The sequence below is a fragment of the Onychomys torridus genome, chromosome X (assembly GCF_903995425.1).
Source record: "Onychomys torridus chromosome X, mOncTor1.1, whole genome shotgun sequence".
Taxonomy (NCBI): Eukaryota; Metazoa; Chordata; class Mammalia; order Rodentia; family Cricetidae; genus Onychomys; species Onychomys torridus.
In genome coordinates this window covers 119,365,584-119,378,997 of record NC_050466.1, presented here as the reverse complement: position 1 = coordinate 119,378,997, position 13,414 = coordinate 119,365,584, and the positions used below count along the sequence as shown (strand labels likewise).

Genomic DNA, 13,414 nt, shown 5'->3' with positions numbered 1-13,414 from the left:
GAGTCAGGGTGTGTTTAATAAGTTCTGGGTCCAGGGCTAAAGTGTTTCTTTCACTGGCTCTAGTTTTAGCGCCAGGGTGGGTTTCTTTGGCTCTGATTTCCCGGTCAAGATGTGTTTCTTTCACTGGCTCAGGTCTTAGGGCCAGGGTGTGTTTCTTTCAGTGGTTCTAGTTTCAGGGCCAGGGTGGGTTTCTTTGGCTGGCCCCTTTACCCTACAGTTTTATTAATTGCATTGTTGAGGAATAACAGGGCAAGGGCCAGTATAGCTAAATTCAAGATCACAGAGATTAAAGCTTTGAGTAAATAGTTCATTTGTTGTTTTTAACCAACTTGTTTGAAATATCTTTGGGAAAGGGGGCATTGTGTTTGTAGGCAACTTGAATTTCCTCAGTTGTGAAGTTTTTTGTTTGTTTGTTTTTCTCAGATTTTGGGGTAACGTTCTTCCCTTGTTAGATATCTCCAAACTTTTCTCTGTGATTTTAAAATTTTCTCAGAATGATTCAGTCAAGCAAAGTAATATAATCATTACCTGACATGCTTAGCTTATCTGAGATGAACATTAGAAATATACTCATAGTAATTTTCAAAGTCCAATTGTAAGTACATTTGTTGCAACTCTGTGAGTTTGGCCCTGGATTTTGGCACCAAAATGTGAGTTGTGCAACTCTGGCAAGAGGTATCCTGGCCAGTTGGGAATCAGGCAACAGCTGACAACTGGAGGATGAGGTATCCCGGGTGCCCTGGAGGGGAAGTTTTTCTGACTGCTGGGGAGAGTCAGGCCTGGAACTGCTTCAGCAGGGATGGGTACCCTCGGGAGAGTCAGGCTATACCTGGTGTGGTGGGGGATGGTCTCTGCAGAATATGGCAATCCTGCTCCTCTCCTGGAGAGCCACTACAGCTGAGCTTTGCTCAGCCCCCACTTAAGGGGGCTTCCTAACAGAGCTCTGCTTCTCCAGCCTAAGATGTTGCTTCCTTTGCTTCACACTGCAAAATGGGGGGGGGGACCCTGCAGAAAGTAGCAATCTCCTCTGACTCTGCAGAAAAGTTACTTTTTCTGCTCCACCTTGCTCAGGGACTTCTCAGCAAAGTTCTGCTGTTCAGCTCCACCTCACTCAGCCCTGCTAAGGGAACATCTCTGCAAGGTTTTTTTATCTGCTCAGTCAACTAAGGGACATCTTAACAAGATTCTTCTTCTCTGTGCCGGCAAATGAAGATCTTCACACCCAAAACTCTTTTGAGAAAGGGATTTATGGGAAGGAGGAGTCCAAGAGAGTAGCTGCCTCTACCAGGGTGGAGAGAACAGCCCACAACTGATGTGGCAGGGCGGTTTGTATAGGATGTCTTGGGGGCAACCAGTGATTTTTAGTTTTTGTCAGTTTTGTGAGCTAGGGGCGGAGGTGGCCTTGATTTCAGAGACAAATTGTGTTTCTTTCACTGACTCTGATTCTAGGGACCAAGAGTGTTACTTTGGTACTATTTTCAGAGTCAGGGCATGTTTCCTTGGTTCTGGGTTTGGGGATAAAGTGTTCATTTCTCTGGCTCAGGTCCCAAACCCAGGCTATTTCTTTATCCCCAGGGCCAGCATGCTACTCTGTGATTGGTTGGTTTCACAAGTCAGTTGGCCAGGAGCAGAGATGGATCTGATCTGACTGAGCCAAACTGTGTTTCTTTCTGCCCTGATCTGAGCCATCTTTCCATAGTTCTTCCCTCTTTCCTTCCTTCCTTCCTTCCTTCCTTCCTTCCTTCCCTCTTTCTTTCTTTCTTTCTTTCTTTCTTTCTTTCTTATCACAAATCATTTTTGTTATTGTTGTTTCTTAAGACACTCTGTGCCATGTGACAAAGAGCCTCTGGATAAAGTCGTGTGTTGGATCCAGAGCACTTCTTTCTACATTTTTCTTTTTCACTTTTCTTGACTTTATTTTACCACATAGCACTTTTCACTCCTTGAGACCTTAATATCAAAATCAGGGTGGGTTTCTTTAGCCAGCCCCCTTTCCCTACACCAATACCCTTTTATTACCATAGTGATCATTCTGATGAGAGATCTCAAAAATCATTCCCCTACAACTGGAGAGATAGCTCATCAGAGGACCCAGGTTCAGTTCCCAGCACCTGCAAGGCGGCAGCTCACAACTGTCTGTAATTCTAGTTCCAGGGAATCCAGCCTTTGCAGGCACCAGGTACACACAGGGTGCACACCGATGTATAGGCAGTCAAACACTCATACACAAAATAAATAAATGAAAATAATTTGAAAAATCATTCCTCCTATCTAATTGAAACTTTTCATATTTTGGCCACCATCTCTCTTTTTTCTGTCTGTGACTGTAATGGATTTAGATTACACAAAGGTGAGAACATAAAGTATTTGAATTTCTCCAAAGGCCTGGCTTGTTTCACTGCATGTAGGAGGTACCTGTAAATGTTGTATCTTGTGTCAGCTCCTTTTTCCTTTGAGACAGGGTCCTACTATGTAGTCCTGAATGATCTGGAATTGTCTATGGAGACCAGGTAGGTCTCTAACTCAGAGATATCCTTTTCCCTGTGCCTCTCAAGTGCAGGGATTGAAGTAATGCACAACCACAACCAGCTCTGTCTCACCCACTGAAGCACGGACTGAGTCCAAAACAAGTAGAAGGTTTTACAGCGCTGTGTTTTAGACTTATTTGTTATGAGGCAATAGGGAAAGCAGATAACTGAAAGCCGATTTAATAAAAAGAGTGGGCTAAAATTAACAAGGTGGCAAGTGGTTTGTGTAAGATAGATTAGCAGAGAAGGTTTTTACTTTTGCTGCTGCTGCTGAGTGGTCTTTTTTGATCCAGAGACTACAAAATGAACAGAAGCGGACAGTTGCGGCACTACTGGAAGGGGAAGTTATCCAGTACATTCACTTTGGATAATCACACCTGCTTTTATCACAAAATCTTGAAGCATTTTTTCATTTCCTTAACTGAGTATGTTAAGATCAGAGATTTGTGGAGTCTAAGTAAAAATAAAGTAAGATTAACACTGGCAAACCATTCTGTGGATAACAAGATATATTATTGTAGCATAAAGACCAAGCCTTTGAGAAGTCCCAATATTTGACATGGGGCAGGTCTAGCTGACTTTAAACTACCACCGAACATAAAAGAGAGGTGGGAAGAGTATATTTAACAACTACCAAAATGTTGTTAGGGATAAATGAAAAATGAATGTATAAGCACTGTTCTATTATTGTCTACAACTCCAAATCTAGCTGTTACCATTTATTATTGATTCCAACAGTTTATTCTGGCAGAAGATAATACTCTCAGTCTCATGAATTATAATGTCTAGTTCAGTATATTGCTTCTCTTTCCATTAGTGCGTTGGAGGTATGCATTGCTAGTATCACCATGCTCCAGAACAGGAAGCAATGGAATAGCATGCTTCAATTTTTTGCTCAAGATATTATGATTTTGATTAAAAAAAAATGAGTGGAGAGTCAAACCTAGAAATTGTGGTTTCAAAAAGGCTCTGTGCTTCAGGCATACAGGGCGAGTTAGGTATGAGACACAAAAATGGGAAACAGTAGAAAGTTACAGATTCAAGATGAACACATCAGAAATGGCACATTGGAGGTCAGGATTGGTCCAGCAGCTTAAATGAATCACAATCAACTGAGAAAATTAATTCTAACGTAAGAATGATTGATAAGCTTCCAAATAAAACCTAGAACACAAATTAGGGTTCAACAGATGGAAAAGGGCCAGGCCCAGCATTTTGTTTTAGCATAGAAGATTCTCGGGTGCAAGAACAAATTGACTCCCTAACGTTCAGGAGCTCCCGGGGTTAAACTCTAGCTCGAGATGGTTGGAGAAGCAGTAGGAGCATACTTCTAATTAGTGGCGACCTTCCCTTAAGCCTTTCGGGAGGTATGGGGTCGGTGCGGCAAGTGCCATCGCTGCTGAGTCCACCTACGTGGGCGCATACAGAGGGGAACTAAATTGAGGAGAGAGCACGAGAGGAAGTAAGAGCCGGGTCTAACTCGGCGACTGTTGATGGCGTCACCTCAGGAGGTATCGCTGTTTCCAGTGCTTTAAGGGGTTGTTTTTTGTTTTGGTGGGAGGAGTGCGCAAACTGTTGAAGGAACGTAAGATTCTGGGGAAGGTTGTTTCAGGCCCGGATCCACACTCCGGGGATCCCGTTGGGATGAATTTCGTGCAATGTCCTAAAATTTCGTCAGACTCCCACTACTGGTGTGAAATTTCTTCTGAGTGCCAAACCTGTTCCACTTTTGCAGCTGTTTACGGCCTGCTAGTTGCCATCTGATTTGGAGCTCAGGCACCGAGAAACTTTAGAGGGTGATCTATCTTCTGTTAGAAAAACCTACCGGGAAAAAAAAAAGAAAAGAAAAAGAAGAAAGACAGACAGACCTACCGCGGACACCAAGTGCCCTCTTCCACACACATACACACAAAGTTTAAAAGAAAAGTTTTGAAGATAAGCCCCATTACTTGGGAGGCTGACATAGGATTCCCAAGGTTGGGAGATCATCCTTTCCTACATAGTTAATACTAGCCAGGGCTCCATAGCAAGACCCTGCCTCAGTCTCAAACAGCATGCGGGGACACACACACACACACACACACACACACACGAAGATGGAAGGAAAGGAAGGTCAAGGGAAAGAGGGAGGAAGCATTGGAGGGTAAAATGCACAGAATATTCCTCCTGGCAAGTTTCTGTAGTTAATTGGTGGTCACATCATTTCCCATGTGAGAGTAGGACCCTCTTGGAGAATGAGTCTTAACCCAGAACAAGTGCTCCATTTACTCATGGAGCCTGTAATTTCATAAGAGGACATTGATGCAGGCCTCACCACCTCACCTGCAGGAGGAATACATGGAATGTTTGTGTACCAATTATTTGGTGTTGGAAGCTTAATTCATAGCAAGGAACTGTGAACCTACCAGCAAGCAGTCTTCTAGTGATTTGGAATCACCTAAACCTGCTGCTGTTATCCAGAGAAGCAACTGGCTAGCAGACAATCTAAACCAGTGATTCTCAAAGTTCTGTGTCTGAATCTGGATGACATATTAAAATACAGATTGAAATTCTCAGAAAAAGTCTGCACCTTTGTTAATGATTCTACAAGGCTGATTGATCAGAATCTATGCTTTTTGGAGAGTTAGAGTGGTACGGATTAGGAGCCAAATTATCCTGGACTATTTTAGACTCATTGTTTGTTTGGTTTGAGACAAGGGTTCTCTGTGTAGCCCTCCCCTTTCCTGGATCTCGCTCTGGAGACCAGGCTGGCCTCGAACTCACAGAGATCTGCCTGCCTCTGCCTCCCGAGTGCTGGGATTAAAGCCATGTGCCATCATGTCCTGCTTTTAGCCCCTTTAATAGTCATTCATTGCCCACATCTGTGTTCGGCCTAACAGCTTGTGACTTTTAGGGTTTCCCAACAGACCACTAGCTTCCATCAATTCAAAAGCTAACAATATCATCGTATAGCATCTGAGGCATATAAGAGATTTCTCCTCCTTGCTTTAGCCTGTCTGTCTGAAAATTGCTTTGATCTGTGACTTTCATTTGTTTTATCATTATAATAACCATGTTGGAACATGGTATTCAGGGCAACCTGAGCCTATGCTCCTGGGTCATGGTCACTCAAACTTGGCTCCAAGATAAACTCTGACATTGGTTTCCATCCGTAGACTTCCTTTCTGTTGTCCTGTGATGGGCACTGAATTTAAGTTGCAAATACCATGGGTTAATATGTTAACTCATGGGCCATAACTAGAGAACTGGTGGTCTAAGTAGAGATGACATGAGAAAACTTTTTGGTTGTTTGTTTTTTCAGACAGTTTCTCTGTGTAACAGCCCTGGCTGTCCTGGAACTTAATTTGTAGACCAGGCTGGCCTCAAACTCACAGAGATCTACCTGTCTCTGCCTCCTTTAATCCCTCTGCTGGGATTAAAGGTGTATACCACCACTGCCTAGCTGACTTAAGAAAACTAACCTAGCAGGCTGGGGATGTAGTTCAGTTGGTAGAGAACTTGCTTAGCGTGCATGAAGCCCTGAGTAGTCCCATTCCCAGAACTGTGGAAACTGAGGGCACTCAGGAGGTGGAGGCAGGGTGGGGCTGCATGTGACCCTGTCTCAGAAAAAATAAATAAAAGTAGAGTCTCAGACCCTCATTAAGAAGTAAAGAAAGGGGCTGGAGAGATGTCTCAGCAGTTATGAGCACTTGTTGCTCTTGAAGAGGACTAAGTACAATTCCCACCTTTCACGTAGTGCCTCACAACCTGTAACTCCAGTTCCAGCAGATCTGACACCCTCTTCTGACCTTGGTGGGCACCTGGCATACATGCACACAAAACACTTATACACATATAAATAAATACACAAATCTTAATCTTAAAATCTTTAAAAAAAATCAAATGAAGATATTTACAGGTTTTTTGTTTTGTTTTGTTTTTTTGTTTTTTGTTTTTTTTGTTTTTTTTACTAAAACACAGGGTAGAGAAAACTCACCTGTCTTTTTCTGGCATGCACATAGCAGTGTTACAGCATACAATAGCTCAAGTGAAAGTCAAGAAACATCTCTGGATTTAGCTGTGTATCAAGTTACTGGTCCTGGGAAATTGCATTTTCTCCTGGCACAAGCCTCCAGGGATCTTGAGTGGGCCTTTTTCACTCTAGCATGGAATTTGAGGGAGGACTCCAATTTCCAAGGCATTTTGCAAAATTACATTTGTAAGAAAGGCTAACTGCTCCCTCAATGGTCAGCTCTGAACTTATTCACAGGTATGAGTTCAAATAGGGTTTTTTTGTATGCTTGCTTGCCTTTATTTTAATTTTTTTACATACTGTGTAGAAAATATCTTGTTGACTTTAGTTGTGTTATTTTATCAACAAATCACACAATAATTGGTTGAAAGTGACATTTGGATTTATGCATATAACTTTGAATAATAAGTCAAGCTAATTAATATGACAATCACCTAGAATACTGTTTTTATGGTAGGAAGGTTTGTAATGTACTGCTAGCAATTTTGAAATACACAATGTTTTTAAGTATAGTTTCCATGCTAAGCAGTAGGTCTCAAAACTTATTCCTCCTATATCTGAGTCTTCCCATATTTTCACTGCCAACTTCTATTCTTATCATTCTCCAGCAACGGGTTTTGGTCTTTTGTTTTGCATTTATTTATTTGTTTGTTTGTTTTGAGTTTTCAGGACAGGGTTTCCCCGTGTAGCTTTGGAGCCTTTCCTGGAACTCACTCTGTAGCCCAAGCTGGCCTCGAACTCACAGAGATCTGCCTGCCTCTGCCTCCTGAGTGCCGGGATTAAAGGTGTGTGCCACCACCACTCAGCTGCTTTTATTTAATTTTTGATGAATAAATGTTACCACCATTCTTCATCTGTTTCCAAGAACATAGTAGTTTTTAGATTCCTCAAATGTGCTATATTTGTTACTTTCTCTCTGCTTTTAATGATGTGTGTGTGTGTGTGTGTGTGTGTGTGTGTGTGTGTGTGTGTGTGTGATGTATGCAGATGCCTATAGAGGCCAGAAGAGGGTATTGGATCCCCTGGAGCTGGAGTTATAGGTGGTTGTGAGCCATCTGATATGGGTGCTGGAAACTGAACTCTGGTCTTCTAAAGAGCAGCAAGTGCTAATAACTACTGAGGCACTTCTCCTAACTCTGTATTTGTTGTTCTTTAAAGATTTGTCATATTTCATGCAGGTTTCATCTGTATTACTGAAATGGAGAGAAATTTTTATAAGAAAAAAAGTGTTTTATTCTAGAGATGTGCCCCATTTTCTTTTTCCATATGTTACTGGAAACTGAAGTTGGCTAATGTGGTGATTTTCAATAATACAGCAATGGATATAGGGATGAATGTATCTCTTGCATATACTTATTTCAAATTGGAGTGTAGAAAAAGTGGAGTTGCGGTGCAGTCAGTGGTAGAACACTTACCTAACAGTGGAAAGTCCTTTACACTGTGGTCCTTTAAACCACACAAAATTTAGATTGGAAGCATTATATGGTTCTTTTTTTCATTTTTAGGAAGTGCATGTAGTTTTTTATAATGACACTACAAATTTACACTCTCACTAATAAAAAATATATGTTCCCCTTCTCCACATCTTTTATTTAGTGTGTGCATATATGTGTTTGGGCATGTATAATGTGTGCCATAGCAGCCATGTAGAGGACAGAAGACATCTTGCAGGAGTTGGATCTCTTTCCACAGTGTGGGTCCTGAAGATTGAACTCAGGTCATCACGCTTGGTGTTAGATATCTTTACTCACTGAGCCATCTCAGCAGCCCTTTTTGCAGTATTGATAAAACCCAGGATTTGGGGGTTGGGGATTTAGCTCAGTGGTAGAGCACTTGCCTAGCAAGCGCAAGGCCCTGGGTTAGATCCTCAGCTAAAAAAAAAAAAAAAAAAAAAAACAAACCCAGGATTTTGACATGCTGGGCAAGCACTCTGCCATTGTGCTACAACTCTGGCCTCTCATCTTTTTGATGATAACTATAGATACAAAACAAGAAAATCTTCATTTGAGTGTGTAGTTTGCTATGGGTGGAGAAATCACCCCTCTTTGGACCATATAAGCAAACTTTTTGATTCTCCTGATGAGTCAGCTGGGAAACAGTCTTCTGACCTGCTTCCCCTGGTGTTGTAAGATTATAGCTAATAAAAAGCTTTTCCCAAGGGGTTATTTGTATTCTGCTTATAGTAATGTGGTGTTGTGGGGTATTTGCACACTGTATGAAGATGTATTTCTGTGACTGGTGTAATAAAAAGCTGAATGGCCAAAAGCTAGGCAGGAGGTACAGGCAAGACTTCCGGGCAGAGAGAGAACTCTGGGAAGAAGAAAGGCAGAGTCGCCAGCCAGAGATGGAGGAAGCAGGAAAGCAGGACATGCAGTAAGGAAGAGAGAGACAAGTCACGTGGCAGAATGTAAGTTAGAAATATGGGTTAATTAAGTTATAGGAACTAGTTAGAAAAAAGCCTAAGCTAAGGCCGAGCTTTCATAATTAAAGAAGTGTCCATGGTGTCATCATTTGTGAGCTGGTGGCCCAAAGAAAAGCTGGACTCTGCACTGGTAACAGGAAAGAAGCAGCAGATAGCAACCTCAGGAATAGCTGGCCAGAAGCTGCTGCTGGCAGAGTGGCAAGGTGGCCCGCTGCTTGATAGCTGGAGATGCAGGCTTGTGAGGTTAGCAGGCCAAGTTACAAAAGTGGCAAGGCTGCATGACAGGTAAAAGATGAGCAGCTTAAAAGTTCAAAACGGCAGGAAGAAGTGGGTTATGGAAGTAGGGAGGCTGGGGAGCTGAGACTGAAGACAGGTAGAAGACTGTAAGGAGCCAGAGCAAAACCGAAGGTGCTGCTTGCTAGAAGAGTTTCAGAGAGCTGTCAAACCTTAGACACCCTAAGCCTCAAACTGCAACACTGGCCGATGTCATCATAGGCCTGCTGAAAAGCTGCAATGCAAGATGCTGCAAAGGGCTAAGGAATTCCTTGCTTCCCAGGCATAAACAAAAGCAGCACCACTTGCAAAGTAAAGGGTCCTGTCCTGATACCTTGTGTCTTTAACACTAGTCACAGCAGTCCCTAGCTAGGCCACCAGGGGGAGTGCTTCTCCTTGGCAAGGTGCAAATAATCCTGAGCCATCTAGATAGTTTACTGCAAGGCCTTGTGCTCTCTGAGGGGTGGGTGGGGGTGGGGAGTGGAGTGGGGGGAAGGTGTGTGTGGGGAGGAGCAGAAGAAGGGGATGGAGAGGGAACTGTGATTAGTATGTAAAATGAAAAAATTTCAGATTAAAAAGAAAGAAGCAGGGTAGTGGCACACGCCTGTAATTGCGGCACACAAGAGGCAGAACCAGGCGGATCTCTGTGAGTTTGAGGCCAGCCTGTCTACAGAGCGAGATCCAGTACAGGCACCAAAGCTACACAGAGAAACCTTGTCTCAAAAACAACAACAAAAAAAAAAAAAAAAAAAAGGAAAGAAAGAAAAAGCAAATTCTCAGGAGTTAGCCTTATCTCCTCACATAGTCTGTGGAACTAGTTGTGCATTAGGCAGAGAACTAGCACAGAGAGGCTAAATTGAGGAAAAGGGAGATCACTTACCATGGGAGGTCACCCACCATGTCACAGGCTGACACTTGTGATGGCAAAAGGTCCACCCCCACACAAAACCTGTCTTGGTTGAGGCTACACCTTCAGAAGCCAGAGCAAGCACCTAGAATAACTGTGTAGTTTCCTCAGTGCATCTGCAAAGTATTCGAAATAGGAATACTTGTATATAGGGAGTCTAGCAGGCTTAAGGCATGAAGCTGCCCTGTAGGGCAGTCAGGGGAAACACAGGAGAAAAGGAGTTCAGCGACTTCTAGTTAAAGGATCAATGGTCTGGCCACCGATGTCTTTGCTTATCGAAGGAAAATGAACATCAGAAGGAGTGCTCATAATCAGAACTTACTACAGCCTGGTATGATAACAACTCCCCACCCCCAGCACTCATGAGGCTGAGGCAATAGGTTCATGAATTCTGGAATAGCCAGAGGAACATAGCAAGTTCCAGGCCAACCAGATCTCTCAAAAAAGGGGGGGCGGCAAGGACACTATAAAAGTAAATCAGCATTAGCAGTGATAATAATTTTAACTGAGTTTCATAATTAACCAGTGCCCCAGGGAGATATAGATCAGTATCATTTAGGGGCAATTGTTCATATGTCTGTTGGCCACATGTATGCATGCCTTCAAGAATTGTCTGGGGCTGGAGGGATAGCTCAGCTGTTAAAGGCTAGGTTCACAACCAAAAATATAAGAGTTTGGTTTCCAGTACCCACAGCTGTCCCTCCAGCTATTTTTTTTTTTTTTTGGCCAGGCAGCGGTGATGCATCCCTTTAATCCCAGTAATCCAGAGTCAGAGCCACCAGATCTACAGAGCGAGATCCAGGACAGGCACCAAAACTACACAGAGAAACCCTGTCTCGGAAAAAAAAAATGTCTGTTGAGAGCTATTCACTTTAAAATTGGGTCATTTGTTTTCCTGCAACTGAGTTATAGATTGTTTATAGAGATATATAGAGATACAGATTTCTAGCACCAGCCTCTTAGTCGATGTGTGCCTTGCAGACATTTCCTCTGTTTGCTTTGCTGTGCAGTGATGGTTTTAGTTTGCTGTATTCCCATTTATCTGTGTGAGTTCTTGGTGGTTTCTTTCTTTTTTTTTTGTTAAATCCTCACCTCCAAATAATTGTGCAGACCAATGTCATGTGTTTCGCCAGTGTTATTTTAGGTCTCTTGGGTTATTGGTATTGACTGTACTACATTGGAGTTGTTTGTGATGTCCTTTGGTGTATGCTTGGGTGGTGGAACAAAGATGATCTTCTTAAACAAGGAGTTTTCCTTCAGGTTTGCCTGTATCACACAAGTCTAAGATGGCAAATGAGTCTTAAAAACCCTTTCTGAGTTTTATCCAAGTGGTAGTCGTTTACAGTGGGACTCTTGAGTCATCAACAATTAGAAAGGGGTCTTTCTAACTTCTGGCAAATTATGTAGAAAAATCCATTTGTGACAGAATAATTGACAGAGAAAAATTAATTATGAGAAGGAAGACTAGAGAAGTATGGTAGGCAATGTTTTTTTTTTTTTTCTACCTACAGTGAACTCTCTCCTCAGAAAGTAGAATCTTTTTTTATTTTTATTTTTATTTTTTTTTTTCGAGACAGGGTTTCTCTGTGTAGCTTTGTGCCTTTCCTGGAACTCGATTTATAGCCCAGGCTGGCCTTGAACTCACAGAGATCTGCCTGGCTCTGCCTCCCGAGTGCTGGGATTAAAGGCGTGCCCCACCAAATAATTTCTTTTTTAACTTGAGGACAGGGAATCAGAAACGCAATTGCAGCTGATCTTTATTTGATGTCTTACAGTTTTCTGGAAGGGGGCAGCCCACAGCTATACCCACTCCTGAAACCCTCCCACCAACCTGAAAATGGCCAGGACGCATTTCATTAATCATAGACTTCCACTGGCTCCGTTTTGCCAGATCTCTCCCCAGACACATTACAAAACAAATGAAACCCAGCCCCAAATACACAGATCCACACAAAACAAACAAAGCAAAGGCAGAACAGCAAAAGAACACAAATCAGAACGTCCAGACTGGCCTGGTAGGTCTGTCCTGCCACTGTCCAGGGGGCCAAGGATATGCTAAGATTGAAGCCATGGTTTACAACTGAGAACCTCCCCAGAAATGCCAGGTTAGGAGTGGAAAAGTCGCCATACAAGAGCTCTGGTATGTGGCACGAAGAGAAAGACTTATATTTTCCTCTTTAGGTAGCTGGAGACCCATGGCCTATGGCTAAATCTTCACTTGCATAGTTCCTGATTTTTGCTGCATCTTAAAAAAAACCTTTTTATGTACGATATTTAATTTAGGGTCTCACACCTGCTAAGTAAGTACTCTACCACTGAGTTCTAGTGGTATGGTTTACCACTACGGTATGATAAACCAGCTATGGCTTAATCTTTTCTCTAAGTTGTAATACTAAGCTAGCAGAGAAATTGAGAATTCCTTTCTCCTCAGCTTTGGCCAAAATTCTAAATAAATTAATTTGCTTATTTTGCATAGATTGATTTTTTTTTAATGCAGGCAAGCATTTGGGCCCAAAGCCAGGCTTTATAACTAGAGATCCATCAATTGGATGGACAGTACCTTGGAGGTTTTAGAATTCTAGTGTGTGGAATAACCATATTACAAGCCAGTCTGCAAGACAGACAGGCAGGCCCAGCCCATAGTGCTTGCTTGGCAAATGCTTCATTACCATTACCAACATACATCTCCAACTCAGTCATTACTGTTTGGGAAAGGTTATTATTCTGCCACTCAGAAAGTCCCTGTGCATAGGTTTAATTCTGTTTAGGGTGTAACCAATCTCTGTATGAAATAATAATCTTGCTATGTGTAGTTGTTTGGGTCAGAATTTCTTAGCAGTCAGTAGTCAGGATTTAAACTGATACAAAATGCACAGTATGGCTTCTTGTGTCTTGAAAATTCTATAAGACTGGCTTAGAGCTGAGGCTGAATTGTGTTCATGAGCAAGCTATTGGATGAGTATCATTGGCACTGAGTGAGACCATGTTGGATTTGCTCCTAACAGACAATTTCAATCGTTAATTACAAGTACCATTTTTTATCCTCAAGAAACTCTGTAAGATATGAGGAAAGATATGATTGACTTTAAACGCTTCCCTTAACATTTCACTCAGAGGCTTTGTGCCCTCCCAGAATATTTTAAGTACAACTAGAGTTGTCAGCAAAATGTATAGAGCAACTCAATGAAATAATACCCAGTAGCCACCAGGTGGCAAAATTGCACATCGACTTAAGCAGCACAGGCCAATAAGGGCCACGTTCCAGCTGAAGG

General features: G+C 42.3%; 1 protein-coding gene across 11 annotated transcripts in view; it reads left to right on the top strand.

The window, feature by feature from the left end:
* The window catches only part of Slc25a53 (solute carrier family 25 member 53), a 98,065-nt gene that overhangs the window by 24,232 nt on the left and 60,419 nt on the right, over nucleotides 1–13,414 (top strand). The window lies entirely within an intron of this gene.